The sequence below is a fragment of the Lactuca serriola genome, chromosome 5 (genome assembly GCF_051521515.1).
Source record: "Lactuca serriola cultivar US96UC23 chromosome 5, Lser_US96UC23_V15, whole genome shotgun sequence".
Lineage (NCBI taxonomy): Eukaryota > Viridiplantae > Streptophyta > Magnoliopsida > Asterales > Asteraceae > Lactuca > Lactuca serriola.
In genome coordinates, this window is record NC_136412.1 from 303,753,291 (window position 1) to 303,759,102 (window position 5,812).

Genomic DNA, 5,812 nt, shown 5'->3' on the forward strand with positions numbered 1-5,812 from the left:
TCTCACCTTCGCGTCGATATAAAGAACGTCGAAAACGGAGTTCGTATGCGAAAGTTATGAATTTCTGAAATTCGGGGCGCGAAACCCCAAAACTGTTAGGGACCACGACGTGGCAAGCAGTGCCACGACGTGGCAAGTCTCCTGACACCTCCTAGATGCAACTTGAAATGACGTATGCAATGACGACCAAGCCCACGACGTGGAAAAAGGATCCCACGACGTGGCAAGGGCCAAATTTGCCCTATAAATAGATTTGAAGGGCCAGTCGACTATGGTTGCTCCATCCCTTCTCTCCCACTCCCGATACACCCTCTAAGCCCTATTTTAACCCCCCGAAGCCCCGATATCAACCCCAAGACCCGAAGCAAGTTCCGAAACCCGAAGATCCCGAGAAGAAAAGAGTTTCCGAGCCGAAGCTCTGCCCGCGAGAAACCCGGTGTGTGAAGTGATCCCGGTTTCACCGAAGAATACTACTTCTACAAGCCGTAGTGTTGTCCGATCATCTTCTGATCAAGTGAGTGTATAGTCCCTTTCATAAACACGATAATAATACAAGTATTGATTGAATGTATTAAGTATATTGTTGTTTATATGTGTGAGTGTGTGGTTACTTTCTTCTACCACATAGATATGAAGTATTTGCTATGAAATACGTGCTATGTGTTTATATGTTGTTGGTTTACTTGAGATGGTTGTTTAATGATTGTTTTATACAGGTTTTTAAATGATCTAAACTGTATATGTATGTTATATCTACAAATACGTTGGGTAGAACATGGGTAGACAGATTAGTTGGTGTGTGATGACGGATGAGCTTGAGGATGAGACATATAGACAAACCTTGGTAGCTATGGATTTAGTATCGTATAGACAAACCTTGGTAGCTATGGATTTAGTACCGTATAGACAAACCTTGGTAGCTATGGATTTAGTACCGTATAGACAAACCTTGGTAGCTATGGATTTAGTACCGTATAGACAAATCTTGGTAGCTATGGATTTAGTACCGTAAAGACGAACGCTGGTAGCTATGGATATAGTACTGTTAGATAAACGTTGGTAGCTATGGACTTAGTACCTACACTAGTAGCTATGGATTTAGTACCCGATGAATGAACCATAGCAGCTATGAAATTAGTGCTTTACGAAGGAACCTTGACAGCTATTGTCTTAGTGCCTAATACGAAGTAAACGAATAGATAACTCTTAGGGTAAACCCTTAAGAGTAAGGAAGATAATGGGGATGGGAAATTGAGTTGATTGTTTGATAATTAATTATAATAATTATATTATTGTGGGTTGAAAACCCTATATGCTCATCAGGCTCCCAAGCCTGACCCACTCAGTTTTCGTTGCATTACAGGTAATGGCACAAGAGTATAAGTTGGTGGACTTGACGAGAGATTTCGGATTATAGATCAATAGTTATAAATAACTGTTGTAAGGTCTATTTTGTTATGTTTATGCTTTTGGTCTGTATTGAACATGACATCCCGAGATTTTGTTATATAATGAAAATACATTTCTTTAAAGAAATGCTTTGATAATTTTTATCATATTTTGTTTTGGGAACAAATTCCGCAACTGCTTTCTTTAAAAGATAACTCTAATTTTAAAACAAAGCATAAACAAATTGGTCTTTTCTGGCCGTAAAATTGGGGATGTCACAGTTGGTATCAGAGCATTAGTTTAAGCGAACTAGGAAATTGTAGGAAATTTATAGACTTAAACTTAGAATGCTAAGTAATGATTGTGAGGAGTGAGTCTAAAATATGTTAGGTAGTACACCTAAATTGACACGAGCACTAGTTTATTTTAGGAAAATTGCCTAAAATGCTTTTATGTGCTAAATGTTATATGTTTGTCATATATGATATTATTTGTTTGGATCTATGGTCTGTTGTCAACCGGATCTGGAAACCTTATGTGTGTAGGATTCTAAGTGTACGTCTACGATATTAGAACTAGCATGTAAACGTTTCAGAGTGATAAGGATGATTTGAATATCTATCGTGAATAAGGATCTAATTTCACCTTATTGGGTGTGTAGATCAAAAATGGTGAGAACAAGAAGTGGAGTTGGAAATGCTGATGAAAACAGGAATCAACCACCTGTGATTGAACAAATAGCTGTTGAAGCTGCTGCACCAGAACAGGTCACCATGGCTGGAGTGCAAGCCATGATTCGGGCTATGCTAGCCGAACAAAGGGATGAAATGCGACAAATGTTGCATGAAAATAGGGACGAACCTATCATACTCACTGAGGAACCCGAACTGAGTCCCGAGCAATCAGAGGAAGGGAACGATAGTCGCATTATGAGTAAAGTTGAGACTCAAGAAGAACGAAGGAATGACCCGGAAAGGGGAAACTACAAGGATGGGCGAATGTATAAGAATTTATTGTGCGCCAAACCACCAAGTCTTTCTGGGAGCCTAAAGCCTGTAGAGATTTTGGACTGGATCTCTGAAATGGAGATGGTGTTTGAAAGTTGCGACTGTAGCAACAAGCAAAAGACTGTCTTTGCAGTTAGACAACTAAAGACTGGAGTATTGAGCTGGTGGAAGTTGCTAGCATATACGATTCCCCGAGGGGAAGCACTAAGGATGTCTTGGGAATCATTCTTGGAGCAGTTAAAGATGCAGTATTGCTCAGAGATAGATCTGATTGATCTGAATAATGAATTCCAGAACCTGAAGAAAGGTAAAATGAGCATTGATGATTATGCTACTGCATTTACCGAAAAGATGAAGTTATTTCCATACCTAGTGCCAACTGAACTCTCCAAGATTGAGAGGTTCGTGAATGGACTGTCGGCCGACTTTGGCCCAACAGTCAAGATGGCAACCACTCTGAAAATAGTTGTTCGAGCAGCTAAGAATGTAGAGACCCAACATAAGGAACGAGGTCTAGAGAAAGTTGAAATTGGAGAAAAGAGGAAGCTTGAAGGATCCTCAAGACCTGATACTAAGGGGAAATTCGCAAAGTCTAACCTAGATGACCAAAGGTATGGACCCAAGTGGTGTGAAAAGTGCAAGAAGAAGCACTTTGGAACGTGCAATAAAGAAGTAACATGTTACAAATGTGGAAGGAGCGGCCACTATTCTAAGAACTGTACACACAATGATAAGGTGTGCTACGGATGCGGAGGCAAGGGGCACATAGAGACTGCCCAAAGAAAAATGAAGCAGCAAGGCTAGAGGCACCGCCAAAGCCAAGGGCATTCCACATGATCCTCGACGAAGCGAATCAAGGATGAGGAATTTATATCCAAGGATCAACTTATGATGTAGCCAATTAAAGGCATAGTATAGGGTGAACTTGAACTTTTGTGTAATCATTTCAAGTTATAATGTAAAACCTGGTTTTGATATTTATGGTTTTAATACATTATGTGTTAAATGATTGTGTGCTTTTTGTATAGTGACTTGGTTCGACTGAGAGACAATACTTGGGACGAGTATGAGTATGTGTGAAAGGTAGTAGATGCATATACTACCGGAAGCATAGGACTCACACTTGGATTAGGGAAAGTCACAAGGTTACCAAGAAGCTAGTGATTGATTCCGTTTTATTTGGATATGTCATTACCCTTGTTTCGGTAATTACTAGTAAGATGGTTGTTATTCCGACCCTAGTGGTCATATCAAATTGAGTCCGACTACGAGGAGTTTGTTAAGTGGTTCATGGAACCAAGTTCGATGTAACATCTGACCTAAGTCAAAAGATTGAAATCAATGCGATCGATAGCATCGCGCTCGTTGTTAAGGAAGCTTGTAGCTAGAAATGCTACATGTAAAAATGTGATTATATCACGTTAAAATATGAAGGAAGGTATATTCCATTATGGAATTTGACTCTAAGAGACTTTAGTCTAAGTGTTGCATCATACGATGAGAGGTCATTAGAACACGACCCATCGGTTTGTTACAATAGATAAATAAAAGTATTTATCCTGAGAAGAAGAAGGATTCCATAATAAGGACTTATTTTGTAACTTGGAAGTTATGATTGAAAGTACAACATAGTACGATAAGCAGATGCAAGATTGGGCATCGTCTGCGGTCAAGAAAGCCATAGAGTTAAATACTCTTTCGAGGAAACATAGAAGTTATGGTTATTACCTAGGATGAAGGGATAACATGTGGAATCATTATGCAAGCCCTATTTCGTTATTGATTCCAGGACGTAATCATCCTAAGGGGGAGATAATTGTAACGCCCGTAGATCCGGGCTAGTCAAATTAGAGACGATAAGCATCAAAAATGACTTTTTGATGGAAGATTATTTAGAAGGATTAATCTTAACCAAGTTGTAGTATATGTCACAAGGTTTCCGTGCATATAAAGAACGCCAAAATCCGAGTTATAACGAAGAAGTTATAACCTGTCGAAGTTTCGCGACAGAACCGGCACGACCCAGCGCGACGTAAATAGTGAATTTAAGGTAGATATATATCTATCCTTATTGATCTAAATGAGAATTGAAGATCTTATCTGTAGTAGTGCAATGACGGAAAGACGGACGAAAACGGAGTTCAGATGAAGGAGTTATGAATTTCGAACGGAGTTTTCCTGTCCCGGCCTACTAAAGATAATATATAAGTAATATATTTATAATATATTAAAAATAAAGTCAAAATTAGCCAATAGAGTCTAAACAAGAGTTATAGAGCGTAATCTCACCTTCGCATCGATATAAAGAACGTCGAAAACGGAGTTCGTATGCGAAAGTTATGAATTTCTGAAGTTCGGTGCGCGAAACCCCAAAACTGTCAGAGACCACGACGTGGCAAGTCTCCTGACACCTCCGGGAGTCCCCCAGATGCAACTTGCAATGACGATCAAGCCCACAACGTGGAAAAAGGATCCCACGACGTGGCAAGGGCCAATTTGCCCTATAAATAGATTTGAAGGGCCAGTTGACTATGGTTGCTCCATCCCTTCTCTCCCACTCCCGATACACCCTCTAAGCCCTATTTTAACCCCCCGAAGCCCCGATATCAACCCCGAGACCCGAATCAAGTTTCGAAACCCGAAGATCCCGATAAGAAAAGAGTTTCCGAGCCGAAGCTCTGCCCGCGAGAAACCCGGTGTGTGAAGTGATCCTGGTTTCACCGAAGAATACTACTTCTACAAGCCGTAGTGCTGTCCGATCATCTTCTGATCAAGTGAGTGTATAGTCCCTTTCATAAACACGATAATAATACAAGTATTGATTGAATGTATTAAGTATATTGTTGTTTATATGTGTGAGTGTGTGGTTACTTTCTTCTACCACATAGATATGAAGTATTTGCTATGAAATACGTGCTATGTGTTTATATGTTGTTGGTTTACTTGAGATGGTTGTTTAATGATTGTTTTATACAGGTTTTTAAATGATCTAAACTGTATATGTATGTTATATCTACAAATACGTTGGGTAGAACATGGGTAGACAGATTAGTTGGTGTGTGATGACGGATGAGCTTGAGGATGAGACGTATAGACAAACCTTGGTAGCTATGGATTTAGTACCGTATAGACAAACCTTGGTAGCTATGGATTTAGTACCGTATAGACAAACCTTGGTAGCTATGGATTTAGTACCGTATAGACAAATCTTGGTAGCTATGGATTTAGTACCGTAAAGACGAACGCTGGTAGCTATGGATATAGTACTGTTAGATAAACGTTGGTAGCTATGGACTTAGTACCTACACTAGTAGCTATGGATTTAGTACCCGATGAATGAACCATAGCAGCTATGAAATTAGTGCTTTACGAAGGAACCTTGACAGCTATTGTCTTAGTGCCTAATACGAAGTAAA